The 19,012-nt window shown below is 49.3% G+C and overlaps 2 non-coding genes across 2 annotated transcripts; both read right to left on the reverse strand.

Moving 5' to 3' along the window:
• Nucleotides 1-9,936: 9,936 nt before the first annotated feature.
• Nucleotides 9,937-10,010, reverse strand: trnai-aau (transfer RNA isoleucine (anticodon AAU)). The gene has a single exon. It is a non-coding gene; the product is annotated as a tRNA-Ile (tRNA).
• Nucleotides 10,011-10,571: 561 nt separating this feature from the next.
• Nucleotides 10,572-10,645, reverse strand: trnai-aau (transfer RNA isoleucine (anticodon AAU)). The gene has a single exon. It is a non-coding gene; the product is annotated as a tRNA-Ile (tRNA).
• Between the last annotated feature and the right edge of the window lie 8,367 nt (nucleotides 10,646-19,012).

Genomic DNA, 19,012 nt, shown 5'->3' on the forward strand with positions numbered 1-19,012 from the left:
AGTATATATATGTATATATATGTATATTTTTAATTGTTGTCATTATTATTATCACTATTATTTTTGATTACTATTATAATGTTTTTTTCCCTGTCCTCTCTCTAGCCTATAAGTTGAACATTATTTTGCCATTGTCTGCTACTGAGATTAGGCTGCTCCCTTCTGTAAAAGAGTTCTCGAAGCTTTCTTGGTCGGCGGCCCGGCATATCGACATGGCCTTCTTTACATTTGCCTCAAAGTATGTCCATACGGGTATCTTCTTTTTTTCAAACTTTGTGAGGTTCCGTCTCAGCCATATGGCGTACCTCGCATGGCTCAGCATAAAGTTCCATAGGAATGGAATGGCCTTTATTGTCATTATACAAGATGTACAACAAAAGTGGAGAGCTTCTCCTTCCAGTGAAGTAGTCAAGTTTAAAGAAACAAAAAAGTATATAAAGTAGAGAAAAAAAACAATTTAACAAGATATATACAAGATATCCAAAATATACACATAGTATTTCACAGGAGCATATGCAGGAGCAGATATATTAATTTTAGTGCAATGATCAATGGGTCATAGTGCAAATAATGTCTGGTGTATACAGATGAGTAAAGTTACATATGTATTGTAATGGTTGTTAAATAAATAAATATGATTGAGATAGTAACAGAGGCAGTGATGGAAAATATTGCACATTTGTACGTTGTATGTCTGAGTTCAGGGTGGTGATGGCTCTTGGGAAGAAGCTGTTTCTCAGTCTGCTTGTTTTTGCCTTGATGCACCTGTAGCGTCTGCCGGAGGGCAGCAGGTCAAACAGCTGAGCACCGGGATTTAAATTGTCCTTGATGATGTTGCGAGCTCTGCTGAGGCACCGGGTGGAGTAGATGTCCGTCAGGGAGGGGAGAGGGCAGCCGATGATGCGCTGCGCTGCCGTGACTGTCCTCTGAAGCCTCCCTCTGTCCGCCTCAGTGCAGCTTCCGTACCAGGTGGAAACGCAGTAGGTCAGCAGGCTCTGGATGGATGAGTGGTAGAAGGCCAGTAGCAGCTCCCTGTTCGGGTTGTTCCTCCTGAGGACTCTCAGGAATTGTAGACACTGCTGGGCCTTCTATATGACAGCTGTGATGTTGTCTGTCCAGGAGAGGTCGCCGGAGATCTGGACTCCCAGGAACCTGAATGTGTGGACCCTTTCCACACACTCGCCATTGATGTAGAGGGGGGGCGGGTCACTTCTGTTCCTTCTGAAGTCCACGATGATCTCCATTTGTTTTGTGCGTGTTCAGGGCTAGGTTGTTGTTGGAGCACCAGGTCGTCAGCCTCTGGACCTCCTCCCTGTAAGCTGCCTCGTCTCCCTGTGAGATCAGTCCGACCACTGTGGTGTCGTCAGCAAACTTGACGATGATGTTGCTCTCATGGGCCGGACTGCAGTCGTGTGTGTAGAGGCAGTACAGGAGGGGGTTCAGCACGCAGCCCTGTGGTGATCCGGTGCTCAGACTGCGGGTGGAGGAAAGGTGGGGGCCGAGTCTCACAGTCTGGGGTCTGTTTGTTAGGAAGTCCTTGATCCATCTGCATGTGAGGGGAGGGAGGCCTAGGGTGTCCAGTTTTGTAGTTAGGATGTCCGGGATGATGGTGTTGAAGGCCGAGCTGTAATCCACAAAGAGCAACCTGGCATAGCTGTGCTGTTGTTCCAGGTGGTGCAGGGCTATGGCGATGGCGTCCTCTGTGGATCTGTTCGCCCGGTATGCAAACTGGTGGGGGTCGAGTGGGGGGAGGAGACAGCCTTTTATGTGCTGGAGGACCAGTCTCTCAAAGCACTTCATGATTATGGATGTGAGGGCAACAGGGCGATAGTCACTGAGGCTGGATGCGGGTGACTTTTTCGGGATGGGGATGATTGTGGCGGATTTCAGGCAGGTGGGGATGACTGCTTGGGCCAGGGAGAGGTTGAAAATCCTGCAAAAGACTCCGGACAGCTGGTGTGCACATGCTCGGAGAACCTTTCCAGGTACGCTGTCAGGGCCCGGGGCCTTCCTGGGGTCCACTGCTTGAAGCACACGCCTCACGTCATGCTCTCCTACAGTTAATGGGGGGGGGGGGGGTCGTCGTGGGGCCGGGAGGGGCTGGGGGCAGGGCTGGAGAAGATGAGTGTGGCTGTGGTGTTTCAAAGCGGGCAAAGAAACTGTTGAGTTCCTCTGCCAGAGACACGCTCAGGTCTCCTGACATCACATCACGTCCTCTGAAGTTAGTGATGCTCTGCAGTCCCTGCCACACCTGTCGTGGTCTATTGCTGGAGAGGTGGGACTCTATCCTCCTGTTGTAGTCCGCTTTGGCTGTTTTTATTCCTCTTCTCAGGTCAGCTCGAGCCGTACTGTACAGAGCTCTGTCGCCTGACCTGAAGGCAGAGTCGCAGGCTTTGGGGAGGGAGCGGACCTGGCTGGTCATCCAGGGTTTCTGGTTTGGAAAAATCCGGATGACTTTGTCCACAGACACAGTTCCCATACAAAACTTGATATAGTCTAGTACTGTCACTGTGTGTGTTTCCAGGTCCTGATGAAATAGTCATGAAATAATCCTGTTGAAATAGGTCCCAGTCTGTGTGTTGGAGGCAGTCCTGAAGTTCACTGAGTGCATTTTCCGGCAATGTGGTGATGATCTTTTTGGTGGGTCTGGATCTGCGTGTGAGGGGGGTGTATGCAGGAGTGAGCAGCAGGGAGAGATGGTCTGACTGTCCGAGGTGGGGGAGTGGTGTTGCTCTGTAGCCGTGCTTTATGTTTGAGCAAACATGATCAAGAGTGTTTGCTCCTCGCGTTGGACACTTGACATGCTGATGAAACTTCGGGAGTACAGTCTTTAAATTGGCCTTATTAAAGTCCCCGGTTATAATATGAACGCCATCAGGGTGGGCCCGCTGATGTTCATTGATGACGTTCAACAGGAGAGTGCTGTGCTAGCGTCCGTTGGGATGTAAACAGCGTTGACGATCACAACAGTTAGCTCCCTCGGGAGAAAATACGGCCGGCATCTTAAGGACATGTACTCAATGCCAGGGGAGCAGTGAGTCTCTATGATCTTGCTGTTGTTGCACCAATCCTCATGCACGTAAATACAGACCCCCCCCCCCACCTCTGCTCTTACCGGAGTCCTCTGTTCGATCCCAGCAGTGTAGAGAGCGGCCGGCTAGCTGCACGCTAGCATCGGGGATCGTCGGTTTCAGCCAGGTCTCCGTGATGATTAGAACACAACAGTCACGAATGTAGCGGTTTCCCTCAAGCTGTAACTCCAGGTCGTCCTTTTTGTGGGTAATGGATCTGGCGTTGGTGAGGTACAGGCTGGGCAGGGGTGGCTTATGTGGGTTGTTTTGTAGCCGTAGCAGTAGGCCGGACCTGCGACCTCGCTTCTGCTTGTGCTCCCGACGCCGCCTGCGCCTCTTTCCAGACCCGACAACAATCCACGGAGCGCCCGGTGGTCTCGCTAGTTCGTCTGGGATGTTGTGTCGACGATGAAAGTCTCTGCAAACTGCCAGTTTGTGTCGGTAGCCGATGTCCACAAGGTCCTGTCGGGTGTAGTGGTGTAATGCCGATGTATACGTGGATAGAGTCCATAGACAAACACACATAAAATAAGCAAAAAAAGCACTGAAAGGGAGAGCCGTGAGCCGCTGCGTCTGTGCGCGCCGCCATCTTTGATGTGGTGTCACTTGGCCAAAGGGGAATTCAAAACAGAGGCTCGTGGACCTTGAACAATTTTATGGTAGCTGGAGACTTCAACCAATGAAATCCATCCATTTTCTGCACCACTTATTCTCATCAACGGACTGTATTCCCCACCTGTTACCAGCATGGGGACATTCCAACCCAAGATGACAACATACTGGACCAGGGACACAGCAACTTATGTGGCACAGACCCAGTGTCACACTGCCCTACTTTTAGCCCAGACTGAGAGCCACTTTAGCAGCTGAAATATCTCAGGTGGGAGGGTGTTATACTGAAGATCTAAAGGTCCCTGGTTCAAGCACGGTTTTCAGCATAATCCTGATTTGCATTGTGACTTGGCAAATAGTTTGGAAAAGGGACCTTAACTTCAAAATCCCGCCCATCCAGCCAACCTTGAGTTCACTGAGACATTAAGGTGAGCCTGAGGTTGGCTCAGGTGCTTTCTTCACAGCTGGCTTTTAAACCTTTCAAGCCTCATTTCCAATTGTGATTTCTTGTTTTGTTGAAAAAAAGCCCATTATTTCTGGAACATGTTATATGAACTACAATTTTCCCTACAAAGGAGAAGTCAATTTGGACAATTGTCATTCTGCCCCCACTTTGGACACATCGTCGTGATTCATTGTTTGGCAACTGCTTTGCGACCTCGCCAATCCTCTTCACAGCCCATTCCCCATTGATCCCCATTCACATGTAAAAGATCCCCGGTTCGAAACTGGGTGGAAACATAGCCGTTCAATTCCTACTTTTACAAAAACATGGGAACAAGGACATGTGCTTGATCTCTGAAGGTGTATACACAAGCATCTGTCCCCAGTTTGGACACACAATCCATATTTCCCAGAAGACTGATTGGGTGCATCACTGGCCTGCATGGAGGGGCTGTGGTGTCATTGCGTGTGTGGCAAAGCGAGCATGGTAGGTAGTTTTCTGACAACGCCACCTGGGGACTTTCACCCCAGGATGTAACAGGTTTGATCAATCACAAACTCTACATTAATCCCCAAAATCCCACAGAACAAGATTGTGATTTACAATGATAAAAGTAGTTATTTTATTAAACGATTATCTTAAAATGAGTGACAAACCATGAATAATACAAATAAAGTGGTGATCGGAGGAGTCAAAAAGAAAAGAGGCCTGGGCTGGGGCTTACCACGACAGCGGTAACATAATGGGAGGGATCCAAACCACACTGCATCCGTGACTCAGTAAACCAAAAGTGGGAAAAAAGGGGACCAACAGGGAAACTGCTGCCGCTCTGGGCCCTCAGCACCTGCCAACGAAAAAGAACATCCTTAAAAGCATAAAAGCAAGGCAACACTCACACACACTTCAGTAATTAAAAGTCAATTTCAAACCAGCTGATGCCGGGGCTTGCCCTAGGGTCATGGTTGGCGCTACCTCCCTGGGTCTGTCCTGGGTCGCGGGCACCAATGTGCCCTTGGGGGGGCGTTCACCGGCCTCCAGGCAGTGGGGTCCGCGCTGCTGGTGGCCTGAAGTCTACGGTGGTGGCTTGGGGTTGCTGTGCTGTGGTGGCTGCTGCGGGGACCGGGCTGTGTGTTGGGAGGGGGCCTGATCCTGCTCATGGAGACATGCTCCTTGGAGTGGGGCCTGCTGGGGGGACGGTGCTCTTCTGGGCGTTTGGGTGTCTGCTGCCACTGGTCCTATGCTCTGCTGCATCGCTGTCCCTGTCTTTGCCCATCCCCAGTCTTGCCTTAGGGCTCGTCAGGGATGGTTCTCCGGTACGTGGGTGGAGCGCTGCTGGTTCTGGGGGCGGGGGGGAGGTCGGCCCTCCCGTTGGATGGTGGGGTCCGTCGGTGGCCTTGCGCTGGTCTTAACTCCTCGGCTCTGGTGCTTGGCCTCCCCATGACTTGGAGCTATGGCTCTCCCTCACGGGGGTGAGCTGCCCGGCGGGTGTCGGCCGGCGCGGTGGAGCGCCTTACCACTTGCCTGCACGCCCCCTCCGCTTACTCATGTGCAGGCCTCCTCCCCTTGCCCGCTCTTTTGTCTACCACACTGCCGTAGCCCCGATGCCGTGGTCGAGGGGAGTCTGGGGGTGCTATCCCTTGGCGGCCCGTACCTCCCTGGGCTTGGGGCCTGGTTGTGGGTCTGGGACCCCTGGGTCCCCCGCCCTGTGATGCCCCGGACGCCCAACCCGGGGACGTCCACAGTGTGTGCTTGCGTGTGTCTGAGATTATTTTATGTATTTATTGTTTTAAATACTTAGATAAATAATGATTAGTTTTATTATAATTATATATATATATATATGTGTGGGTGTGCGTGTGTGTATATGGCTATATAGATATACGGGGGGTATGCTCTGCGGGGGTCTGGCGCAGGGCGTTCCATCTCTACCGCCCGGTCCTTCATGGAGCAGTGTGCCCGGGCCTCGTCTGTCCTGGCCGGGGCCGGTATCTCTTGGTGTAATTCTACCTTACAGATGGATGCCTTCTTCCGGCCGATACTCAGGGCTGACCTCTGGTGGTGGTGCGGTGGCACACGGTGCAAACATCTCCTTTTTGCCCTCGAAATACAAGGGCAACAGGACAATCCCTTGGTTCCACCAAGACTTGAACTTAGACCACTGGATTTAAAGTCCGGGGTGCTAACCATTACACCACGGAACCTGCAAGGGTACAGACAGCGCCGGGCCCTGAAGTACATCCTGTCAGATTACATTAGCGTTGACATAACTTCACTGATGGTGGTGTTCTGGGAATTGTGTAGAAAAGTAGTTCAGGGCCAGGGAGGGCTTGTCCGAGAATTGAACTCGGGACCTCTTGCACCCTAAGCAAGAATCATACCACTAGACCAGGGGTCGGGAACCTTTTTGGCTAAGAGAGCCATGAAGGCCAGATATTTTAAAATGTGTATCTGTGAGAGCCATATACATTTTTTTAAACATTGAATGCAATAAAATGTGTGCATTTTTATGTAAGACCGACAGTTTTAGATATAATGGGCTCTAATTACGTAGACCAGGCACACTACCCCACGCCAATGGGGTGTGGCCAGCACACTTTTGTGAGCAGCGCAGTGTCTAATAATAAATCAAATACTTGTTGCCATTAATACAACTTCTACGTACTGCTGCATAATTTTGCACCATACTCAGTATATTTCATTCTTTTGGCCATCTTCGTCAGAAGGCTTGCTTCTGCAGCTTTAGCTATTTGACTAAAGGAGGAAAGTTTACATTTACATGTTTTTTTGACATCTCAATGACCGAGGTAGACTACCGCATTACCCAGTAATAATCGAGTTTTGGTGTTTGACCTGGAAAATATCATCAGGAAAGATTGATATGGTCGGCCGTATTGCAGTAGAAAATAGATGGACTAATTAAAATGCATAAGAAAGTTTTGATTTTTAATATTATTTTTAACAGTGATTTCTGTGATGTTTACTTTAAAATGTTAGCAAACATACATTTTTATTGTGGTAAGAAATGCTTGAGAGCCAGATAGTGTCATCAAAAGAGCCCTACCTGGCTCCCGAGCCATAGGTTCCCTACCTCTGCACTAGACCAACAAGCCCCTGCTTGGGCAAATTGGCGGCCATGATGCGGGTGTTTTCGCAGTTGACTGGGTTGTGCGCTGTTGGTTATGGGGACCGGGGGGGTTATGAGGGGCGGGGTGTTGTGGACGAGGGCTTTTTTGTTCCTTCACGGTCAGCATTCTCTGCACTCGTGATGTAAAATTTTGGGTAGAGGATAATAGGGTCCACTGCCACCTTTGATCTGCTCCTTGCAGTCTTGAGGAAGGACATCAAGGAAGTGGACCAGTGAGGCTGTGGAGGATCTCCAGGCGTGTTTGGACTCCACTGACTGGGATGTGTTCAGGACTGCTACCAACAGTCTGGATGAGTACACAGAGGCTGTGACGTCCTACATCAGCTTCTGTGAGGACTGCTGCGTTCCATCACGCACCAGGGTGAGTTACAACAACGACAAACCCTGGTTCACAGCCAAACTCAGACATCTAAGGTTGGCGAAGGAGGAGGCCTTCAGGAGTGGGGACATAAACAAATACAAAGAGTCGAAGTACAAGTTTAGCAAGGCGGTGAAAGAGGCTAAACGACTGTACTCTGAGAAGCTCCAACACCAATTCTCAGCTAACGACTCTGCGTCTGTCTGGAAAGGGCTCAGGCAGATCACCAACTACAAGCCTAAAGCCCCCCACTCCATCAACGACCGACGCCTAGCCAACGACCTGAACGAGTTCTACTGCCGCTTTGAAAGACAGAAGGACAGTCCAGCAACCATCCCCCTCGACACCTTCCAACAGCTCCAGCTCCAGCCATCTCCACCAAGACCTGCCTTAATGGCCCTCCCTTCCCCCTCCTCACCCACCTCAGTGACGACTCTTTCCATCCACGAGAGAGACGTAAACAAACTCTTCAGGAGACAGAACCCCCGGAAAGCAGCTGGACCGGACTCTGTGTCTCCGTCTGCCTTGAAGCACTGCGCTGACCAGCTGTCTCCAGTGTTCACAGAGATTTTCAACACCTCACTGGAGACATGCCACGTGCCTGCCTGCTTCAAGACCGCAACCATCATCCCTGTTCCCAAAAAGCCAAGGACCACAGGACTTAATGACTTCAGACCCGTCGCCCTGACCTCCGTGGTCATGAAGTCCTTTGAGCGCCTTGTGCTCTCTCACCTCAAAGTCATCACCGACCCTCTCCTAGACCCCCTGCAGTTTGCCTACAGAGCCAACAGGTCTGTAGACGATGCAGTCAACTTGGCCCTCCACTACATCCTCCAGCACCTGGACTCCGCAGGAACCTACGCTAGGATCCTGTTCGTGGACTTCAGCTCTGCATTCAACACCATCCTCCCATCTCTGCTCCAGGAGAAGCTCTCCCAGCTGAGCGTGCCTGATTCCACATGCAGATGGATTACAGACTTCCTGTCTGACAGGAAACAGTGTGTGAAGCTGGGGAAACACTTCTCCGATACAAGAACCATCAGCACCGGATCCCCCCAGGGCTGCGTTCTTTCTCCTCTGCTCTTCTATCTGTACACGAACAGTTGTACCTCCAGTCACCAGTCTGTCAAGCTCCTGAAGTTTGCGGACGACACCACCCTCATCGGACTCATCTCTGACGGTGACGAGTCCGCCTACAGGTGGGAGGTTGACCATCTGGCGACTTGGTGCAACCTGAACAACCTGGAGCTCAACGCCCTAAAAACAGTGGAGATGGTTGTGGACAACAGAAAGAAATCAGCCTCTCCTGTCCCCATCACCCTCTGTGACTCCACAATTGACATTGTGGAGTCCTCCCGCTTCCTGGGTACCATCATCTCCCAGGACCTCAAGTGGGAGCCGAACATCAGCTCCCTCATCAAGAAGGCTCAGCAGAGGATGTACTTCCTACGGCAGCTGAAGAAATTCAGCCTGCCAAAGACAATGATGGTGCACTTCTACACCTCCATCATTGAGTCCATCCTCACCTCCTCCATCACCATCTGGTACGCTGCTGCCACTGCTAAGGACAAAGGCAGGCTGCAGCGTGTCATTCGGTCTGCAGAGAAGGTGATTGGCTGCAATCTCCCGTCCCTCCAGGATCTGTACGCTTCCAGGACCCTGAGGCGTGCAGAAAGGATTGTAGCCGATCCCTCTCACCCCGGACATAGACTCTTCGAGACGCTCCCCTCTGGCAGGAGGCTGCGGTCCATCAGGACCAAAACCTCACGCCACAAGAACAGTTTCTTCCCGTCTGCTGTCAGCCTCATCAACAAGGCCCGGAACCCCACATGACACTCTTCACACCCCACCTCTGCCTCATCCTGCCACTTTGACACTTTCATTGTATACGTTACATTAACGCTCAGTTTGGACTCTTAGGAACAATCAGACTGCACTTCCGGAATAACAAACAAAAACAGACTGTGTACATATATTTATACTGTTATTCTGTATATTTTGTATTTTCATATTTTGTATTTCATATTTTGTATTCTCATTCTTTTTTAATAGATGTGTATGCACCTACTACACCAAAACAAATTCCTAGTATGTGTTTGATCATACATGGCAATAAACCTTTTCTGATTCTGATTGGTGACCAAGATGTGTGTTGCCGCTCTGCTTTGACGTGCTGTTTTCTTTACCTTTCCCCGGTCTTTCGGCAGTCTTGTCGAGGGTGTTTCACAGGTGGGTGGGGTGATGTTGGTTATGGAGTGGGTTGTCGCCGTGGGCTTTTGTTGTTCCTGGAGCACATAAAGATGGATGGTCAGTATGGGGGTTGAACCCGTGACCTTGGCGTTATTAGCACCACGCTCTGACCAACTGAGCTAACCAACCACAGGACACCTTTGCATCAAATGTTTCCAGCTCAAATCAACTAACTCATCCTTAACAGACCGCATTCTCTGTGCTCGTGGTCGAAATTTTGCTTCTCGGACAATGGGGTCATCTGCCCCCATTGATCATGCAGTCACGGTGGGCGAGAGGTTTGCCGCTGCTCTGCTTTGCCATGCTGTTTTCTTTACCTTTCCCCGGTCGGTTGGCAGCCTTGATGGGGGTGTTTCGCAGTTGACTGGGTTGTGCGCTGTTGGTCGGGGCCTGGGGGGTTTTGGGCTTTTGTCGCAGCCATGCTGTTTTCCTTGTGGTGGTGTACTGTTAGTTGTTGTCAACGGGGGCTTTTGTTGTTTCTTCACGGTCCGCATTCGCTGCACTCCACTGCCCCCATTGATCTGCTCCTTGAGTCTTGGTGACCAAGAGGTTTTTTGCCGCTCTGCTTTGACATGCTGTTTTCTTTACCTTTCCCCGGCCTTGTCGAGGGTGGGTGGTGTGATGTCGGTTATGGGGGCCGGTAAGTTGCCGCCCTGGGCTTTTGTTGTTCCTGGAGCACATAAAGAAGAGTGGCTAGTACGGGGGTTGAACCCGTGACCTTGGCGTTATTAGCACCACGCTCTGACCAACTGAGCTAACCGGCCACTGGACACCATTGCAATATTTTATGTTTTTTTTTATTTTATGTACCCCGAAGCAGACTCAATCGGTACGCTGGGGTCTGAGGGCGATAAGTGGGTACCTGGTGGACACCTTGTTTGTGCTCTTGACAGGTATTTCGGGACAGTTTAACAATTGGCTTTTGATGGTGGAACAAGCTAAAACAAGGAAAACAAATTGTTCAGCGTGCCTGGGAGTGGGCCCCTTATTACAAATAGTTCCCGCTGTGATTTCCGCCGAGTGTCCCTGATGAATACATCCACTGCTCCAGAAGCAGCCTCGGCTAATTGTCGCCATTCGCCATAGCGCACCCCGAGGTTACAGAGGTCAAAGGTAAGCCCATATTCAGCAGCACAGTGGCGAAAGGTAAATTTATGTGCATTACCGTTTCCACAGGTTCCCCATTGGTACAACCCGGCATTAATATCTCTTGGTGTAATTCTACCTTCGAGATGGATGCCTTCTTCCGGCCGATACTCAGGGCTGACCTCTGGTGGTGGTGCGGTGGACCCGGCGTGAGTGATAGGTTACCGACCGAGAACATGACTGGTGTTTGTGCCCCGATTTCTTTCCTTCTTCCAATGACAGTATTGTCAGTAGATGTGGAGCGCCTAGTGCATAGTGCTACTTCCGTAGGGTCTCACCTCGTGCCACCGACCACCCTGAGGACCAGGCGAGGTGTGTCAACCTCACCCTGGTTAGACACCCCCAACCCGACGTACATTGACGCCATAGGTATCCCTCGTGGCGTCCCAGAGGAGTATACAATTATAGATCAGGTTATATCCAGTTTTGCTTCTATCATCCCTGTGATTTCCATTAACCATAATACCGAAGTGATTCATTATCTGCATTATAACGTTCAGCGTCTCTCTAATCAAACTGAAGAAGTGTTCAGAGCAGTTAGTGTAGCAGTTAGCTACTTCTCTGATGGCCTTCCAGACTTGCATGGCAGTTGACATGCTATAAGCAGAAAAGGGTGGTGTGAGTGTAAGGTACATAAAAGATAAGGTAACATGGTTTAAAAAAACAAAAAAAAAACAGTTAAAAATGTATAAATATGGTTAGAGCATTTAAGAGTAGTAATAGTTCATGTCATCCATATAAAATTCAGTTGTAAAAGAAAAAAAGACACCCTCCTATTTTTTATATGTTTGTGTCTAAAATAACCAAATCTCCATTGTTGGCGTTTGAGTGTAATAGCGCAAGGTCCTAGGGGGTGCTAGCAGCGATGGTGGTATAGAGTAGGTGACAAAACGACAGAGGAAGAATAAATCCTGAGGGTGAATATACGTCAAGTCTTCGTGGATTGTCTTCTTTATTCTGTACCACATGTTAGTATAAAGTAGAAATAATGTATGCAAACGACTGTAAAGAGTGTAGAAGTTGCTAAAGTAAACAGCTGACTGCAAAGTGGTTTGTTATAAATGTTTTGTAGAGCACTTGAGCACATGTGAAATGGCTAACGGCTAATGCTAGCAATCCTTAATGTATGGTGAATAGCATTAAGCAGGTTAACTGCAATATGTGAAATGTGTTACTGATAGTATTGTACTAAAGATATGTGAAAAGTATACATTGGCTGTGGAAATTGTCACTAGATTGACATGTAAAGCCATTGTCTTAACATCACAAATGTTTAGCTGTTCAAATGTTTGTTGAACCAATAATGCTGAAAACAAACGGCCAACTGTTGGTGTAGTCATCTTATGAGATCTGAAGTGCTGTTATTGTTCTGAGAGAAAGAATAAATCCTGAGGGTGAATATACGTCAAGTCATCGTGGATTGTTGTCCTTATTCTGTACCACAGGATTTTCAAGGCATACATGTTAGAATAAAAAGTAAATTCAATTATTATAGTGTTAAGTTATCACCCTTATATCCGTTTGCTTAGACCAGGGGTGTCCAAACTTTTTGCAAAGAGGGCCAGATTTGGTAAGGTGAAAATGTGTGGGGGCCGACTATTTAGCCTGACATTCTTTGAACCATTAACATTAAATACAAATTAACTTTTTGGGATTTTTTTTAATTACAAATGGCATACTTTTACTTTTACATTTTTTTTTACATTTAGGTTTTTACCGAAATCACAAACCACAAAAAATTAAGAAAACTATAAAGGATATCTAAGTTCATGTGAAACATTACATATTATTCACTATTATATGCTCACTGTAGGAAAAGTGCTGAAAACAAAACAATGATCACTGCATATTCAAACTGTGATTTTGACCATCACAAAAAAATTAATTAACTGAGATTTAAGAATTTATTCAACTCAGAGGACTTAACAAAGGTCTTGCCTGCACTAATGTGAAGGGTGATACTGGGATCTTGACTGCAGTATGTAGTCCATGTCTGGCTCAAGAGCAGTGGTTTTGATGCGCAAGACGTCACGCAGGTGAGAGTCACTCAGTCTCGTCCTCATGCGGCTCTTGTTAATGTTCATAACGGAGAATGTCTTCTCGCACATGTATGTGGAGCCAAACAAGCTCAGCATTTTCTTAGCAAATGTCCGAATTGCTTGGAACCTGCCTTCATCCAGCTGGCGGTAGAAGTTGACAAGAGGGAGCTGTTGGTGCCGACTGCGATGCTCGGCGTCATACTGCAGCTCAATGAGCTCCAGTTGCAGGTGGTCTGGAGCGTCATCAGGGTCCACGGAGAAAGGAGAGGAAAAAAGCGTGATCTCCTTTTCAATAGCTGCAAAGTCCCGAAAGCGCTGCTGAAACTCCTCAACCAGAGATGAGATGTCTGCTGCATACTTTGTCATTTGCGCACTGATATTGATCTGTGGGAAACTGGTCACAATTTCCTGCAGCGACGGGAAATGTGCGGTATTGGGCTGCGCCTGTGACAGGTGTCTTTGGAAAAGTAGCAGCTTGGTCCGAAAGGCTTTGATGTGTTGGCTTACCACTGCATTTTGCCCTTGAAGGCTTGTGTTCAGCGCATTCAGATGTCGCGTTATGTCAACTAAAAATCCCAAATCAGCCAGCCAAACAGGATCATTTAATTGTGGCATGGGTTGTCCCTTTTTAGTCAAGAATTGTCCAATTTCCTCCCTGAGAGAGAAGAAGCGCTGCAGCGCAGACCCCCAACTGAGCCACCTTACGTCGGTGTGATACAAAACATCTCCGTATTCAGCCTGGATGTCGAGAAGAAACTGTTGAAACTGGCGGTGGCACAGCGCTTTGGAGCGAATATAATTAATAGTCTTTATCACCGGTTTCATAACATTATCATATTTCATATATTTGGCACAGAGAACTTCTTGATGAATAATACAGTGGAGTTTAATAGCGCTGCCTCCTTCTTCGCTGACTTTGTTACAGACAAGGCTTGATAATCCACTCCGCTCGCCAGCCACGGCAGGTGCGCCGTCCGTAATAATCCCGGTTTATACTGTGGTCAACAGTGCTGGCGGGCCGCATATTATTGATTTCATGATAGAGGCCGCGGGCCGGTAAAAATTTGTCCACGGGCCGCAATTGGCCCGGGGGCCGGACTTTGGACATGTCTGGCTTAGACAATAGACAATAGTCTTGAGTGTTTTGACCCAAGACGCTGACCAGCAACTCCCAGCACCACTAATCTTGCAGGTGCCTGGGAATGCCAGCAGCAACCTTGAAGAAGTTTCATCATGCAAAATGGGCCAAGATAAGAACACATGCACAAAAAGTAATTATTCTCACATACACACACACACATAGACAACAAGTACAGCTTGTGCAACTGCTTGCTTCCCCCTCCCCTTAGAGTTGCACGACCATGTATTAGGGACCTCCTAAAGAAAATAAAAAGAGAGGAGCATGAATGGCATACTTACAGTGGAGCGGCATGTCACTGGGTTTGTTTTTTCACTCTCCTTGCTGCGAGAAACCGCAGAAGGTGCTTGAATCCAAAGAGTATGACATTGTGATGTGTTGTCATTCAGCGTTACTTTGCAGAGGCTCATCCACTTGACAGTTTAATTTTTTTTCTCTTACAGTGTGTCCCCACGTGGTATTGGTGGTTCAGTGGTAGAATTCTCAGACATTTGCTGCCAGCCAATCAGGATGCGACACAGACGTCAGACAAGCAAAGACACTCGCCTGCCACGCGGGCATGATTACCATTACCATTACCATCTATCAGGGATGGCAACTGAATTAAGAATCAAAGCCAGAAACCTGCCACAGGATTTCAGATAATGTTTTGATGCAGACTGGTCACGATGCCTCTGAAGTTCACCAAAGCAGACCTGACTTAAAGTGACTACACTTCCAAAGTTCCCAGTGATGACTGAACCTCTCGCTCCTTGTTTCCCTGAGAAACTCATATCTTCAATTTAATTATTGAGAATTGTGTTTACCCACAGTCCTGGAAGATCGCAAAGGTGCTAGGTCGAAAAGGTTTACTTAAACAAGTTATTCCTTGTGTGCTGTTGTAGTCTCTGTCACGCAATTGGTCAGCGCGTTTGGCTGTTAACTGAGAGGTTGGTGGTTTGAGCCCACCCAGGGACTCTCAATTCACACGTGTTGGACTTTGGACTCCCTCCCTTGTATGAACATTTTTCCCCATTGGCGAACTGTTTTTGTGTTGGTGCCAGATGCACAGCTGGCACTGTGGCTAAGCTGGTCAAAGTGCCTGTCTCGCACTGTATCTTCAATTTAATTATTGAGAATGGCGTTTACCCACAGTCCTGGAACATCGCAAAGGTGCTTGGTCGAAACGATTTACTTCAACAAGTTATTCCTTGTGTGCACGGTCATCTCCTTGGCCTTCTCGGTGTTGAGGATGAAGGAGCAGAAATCTTCTGGCATAGTGTACTTGACCACAGAAGGAGGACCAACTGAGCTATCCAGGCCTTTGTAGAATGAGGACAACTCACAAACTGAAATCTTCTGGCATACTGTGCTTGACCTTGCAGAGAGGAGAGCTTCTTCTCTGGCTCTGAACAAAGGCGGTCGCATCTTTCCCCTCTCCTCCCTATCCCTTATCTTCCCTGCTTTGTTGTCCCTTGGTACTTTATGGAAACGATGTGAGGTGCCTGGCTTTTAACTAGCCGTGGAAAGACTTGTGTAGCCCCTCACACAAACCACGTGTCTTCCTCCCATGCACATGTTGCCAGCTGATCCTTGACATCAGCAACATTTTGGTTCTAGGACAATGGGGTCACCTGCCCCCATTGGTCTTTTCCAAGCAGTCACGGTGGCCGAGAGGTTAAGGCGTTGGACTTGAAATCCAATGGGTTTTTTTCTGTGACGCTTTGGTTGGGCATTTGTTGCCGCCATGCTGTTTACCTTGTGGTGGAGTACTGTTGGTTATGAGGGCCGGGGTGTTGTCGACGGGGGCTTTTGTTGTTTTTTCACGGTCTGCATTCTCTACACTGGTGGTCTAAATTTTGGGTAGAGGATAATGGGGTCCACTGTCCCCATTGATCTGCTTCTTGCAGTCTCGGTGGCCGAGAGGTTTGTTGCCACTCTGCTTTGACATGCTGTTTTCTTTACCTCTCCCCGGTCTTTCAGCGGCCTTGTCGAGGGTGTTTCACAGGTGGGTGGGTGGTGTGATGTTGGATATGGGGGCCAGTGGGTTGTCACCGTTTTGTTGTTCCTGGAGCACATGAAGAAGAGTGGCCAGTACGGGGGGTTGAACCCATGACCTTGGCATTATTAGCACCACACGCTGACCAACTGAGCTAACCGGGATAACGGCAGAGAGGTGCTGGAATGACAAGGCGCTACGAAACGCGTATCGGGCGAGCCTCAGCGTCTGGGTCTCATCCCGAGCGGCCAGCTCATCTTGCACTTGTTGGCTGAGGCTCGCCCGATATGCGCTCCGCAGCACCTTGTCATTCCAGCTGCTCTCTGTCGCTATCCATTCGACTCGACAACCGGCTGCGGGAGCGCAGCGCACAGCGGAGGGCGGAGCCTCTCCAACCCACAGGTCGGCTCCAAATCCCACCTCCTGGGGCTCTTCTGGCACCACTCCTCCCTCCCTGCTCCAGCAGCGGAGCGCCGTCTTACGACGTCGGGAGTGTCGTCCCCATGCAACTGGGAGCCAGTCGCCTTTCGTCAGCGGAGAGGAGTCACCGCCTATGCCTGTGGCTGTGCCTGTGCCTGTACTGTGGGAGTCCTATACACGATTTCCCGCTGTCCAGTTCGCCCAGCACGCCAACGCTCTTCCTCCACCAGGGATATTCCCCAGCTGCTTGCACTGCCCGCTCCAACCACAACCTCTCAATTCACACATGTGTTGGACTTTGGATTCCCTCCCTTGTATGATTTTTTTCTCTTACAGTGTGTCCCCACGTGGCATTGGTGGTTCAGTGGTAGAATTCACACTTGCCAAGCGGGAGGCCCGGGTCCGATGCCCGGGTCCGATTCCCGGCCAATGCAACAGGGCTGTTTTTATACCTTTCATCGGTGGTCGTGTTGAAAAAAGTGCAAAGACCCTTTTCGGGACCAACACATGACCTTTGAATTCGATCAGAAAAGTCACACCTAACCACCTGAGACTTGATTATCTCAAAAACACTGCCAAAAGTGGCATTCTCATCCACAGCGTGTTTGAGCCTGCAACCTCAATGAGACGCTCACTCGCCCTAAAACAACAAGACCTTTGATAGCTCAGTTGGAAGAGCGGATGACTATAGTGTTTCAAGCTTGAATCCTGAGGTCCCAATATCAAGTCTGGCTCGAAGGACAAGCCGTTTGCTTATGTTATGTCTGCCAGGAAAGAATGGCAATACCGTCTACCGTCATTTTCCATTGCATTTGCATTTGTGGTTAAGGCGATGGACTAGAAATCCATTGGGGATTCCCCGCGCAGGTTCAAATCCTGCCGACAACGTGCGATTTAGGGGGCACTCGGGGTGTCAAGACACCTGAACAGCTCACAGCTTCCAGCTCGCAACTCCCTTGTGGAAGGACCACAATGGGTCATCCTGAATAGCAGGTAATCATAGCTGCCTTCCTGGGGTCCACTGCTTGAAGCACACGCCTCACGTCATGCTCTCCTACAGTTAATGGGGGGGTCCGTCGTGGGGCCGGGAGGGGCTGGGGGCAGGGCTGGAGAAGATGAGTGTCGCTGTGGTGTTTCAAAGCGGGCAAAGAAACTGTTGAGTTCCTGTCTTCTCTGCCAGAGACATGCTCAGGTCTCCTGACATCACATCACGTCCTCTGAAGTTAGTGATGCTCTGCAGCCGTGCTTTATGTTTGAGCAAACATGATCAAGAGTGTTTGCTCCTCGCGTTGGACACTTGACATGCTGATGAAACTTCGGGAGTACAGTCTTTATTTATTTATTTTTTTTTATTTTTTTTTTGTCCCGTCCAGCCATTGGGGCAGATAGTATTGTTGATCTGAATGCTCTTACATGCTAGACAGATTTGCTCTGTGTCAGGAAAGGTGTTGGCTACAACTTCCCTGTACCATGAAATTTTATTTGCCGTTATTTGATGTTTTTGTTATGCCATTTGGGGCGACTGGACCGGAGCAAGAAGAAGAACAGAAAAGAAGAGAGAAGAGAAAGGTGGGGGGCAATAGAGGGAGAGACAAAAACAGCAGCAACAAGAATTCGCAAAACAACAACAGTGACAAACAGAACAGTTAAATGTCAATGATGGCTAAGGGTCACAATAGAGATGATATCAGTGAAATGAAACAGTCCAACTTACCAGTAGCAATAGTAACGATGAAGACATGACCCATGATAGTAAACACAATTGCAACCATACAGTTACAGTAATTAAAATCTCACTGCTTGACATCATTATTACTGTAATAATAGCATACCAATACTATATAAACATCAGGGATAAGATAGTAGATTGTATAGAGAAGCACCCATGTGCTGTGAGTGCCCATATGGAGGTGTGTTGTGTATGTGAATGCGAGTGTGTGAATGTGTAATTGTCACTGAGAATGACAAAAGGAGAGAGACTGCCTTCTACCGCCCAGCAAACCCCGCCAGGTCAAGCCCCCACCGCCAGAGATCCTCCGGCCCCGTGGGTGTGGGCAAAGCCAGGGCCGACTCCCCAAGACCCGCCCCCGAAGCAACTCCCCGAAGAGACCAGCAAGAGGCCATGGAGGAGCAACAAGGCGCCAGCAGGCCGGAGGAGAGCCGCACCCCCGAGACCAGCGGGAGACCATACCCCACTAGGGCAGAAGGGCATCGAAGGCCACACACCCATGGGCACAGGGGCGCCCCCGCTGGCCGGAAGGGAGCCCGTCCACGGCCGGAGGCACCGCCTCCCGCCCCCCACACACCCCCAGGAAGCAGAACCAGGCCCGCCCCAGGTAACCCCAGGCCCGACCACCGACATAGGACCGCCCCGGCCAGGACAGAAGAGGCCCGGGCACACTGCCCCATG

The sequence above is a fragment of the Doryrhamphus excisus genome, chromosome 13 (assembly GCF_030265055.1).
Source record: "Doryrhamphus excisus isolate RoL2022-K1 chromosome 13, RoL_Dexc_1.0, whole genome shotgun sequence".
NCBI lineage: Eukaryota > Metazoa > Chordata > Actinopteri > Syngnathiformes > Syngnathidae > Doryrhamphus > Doryrhamphus excisus.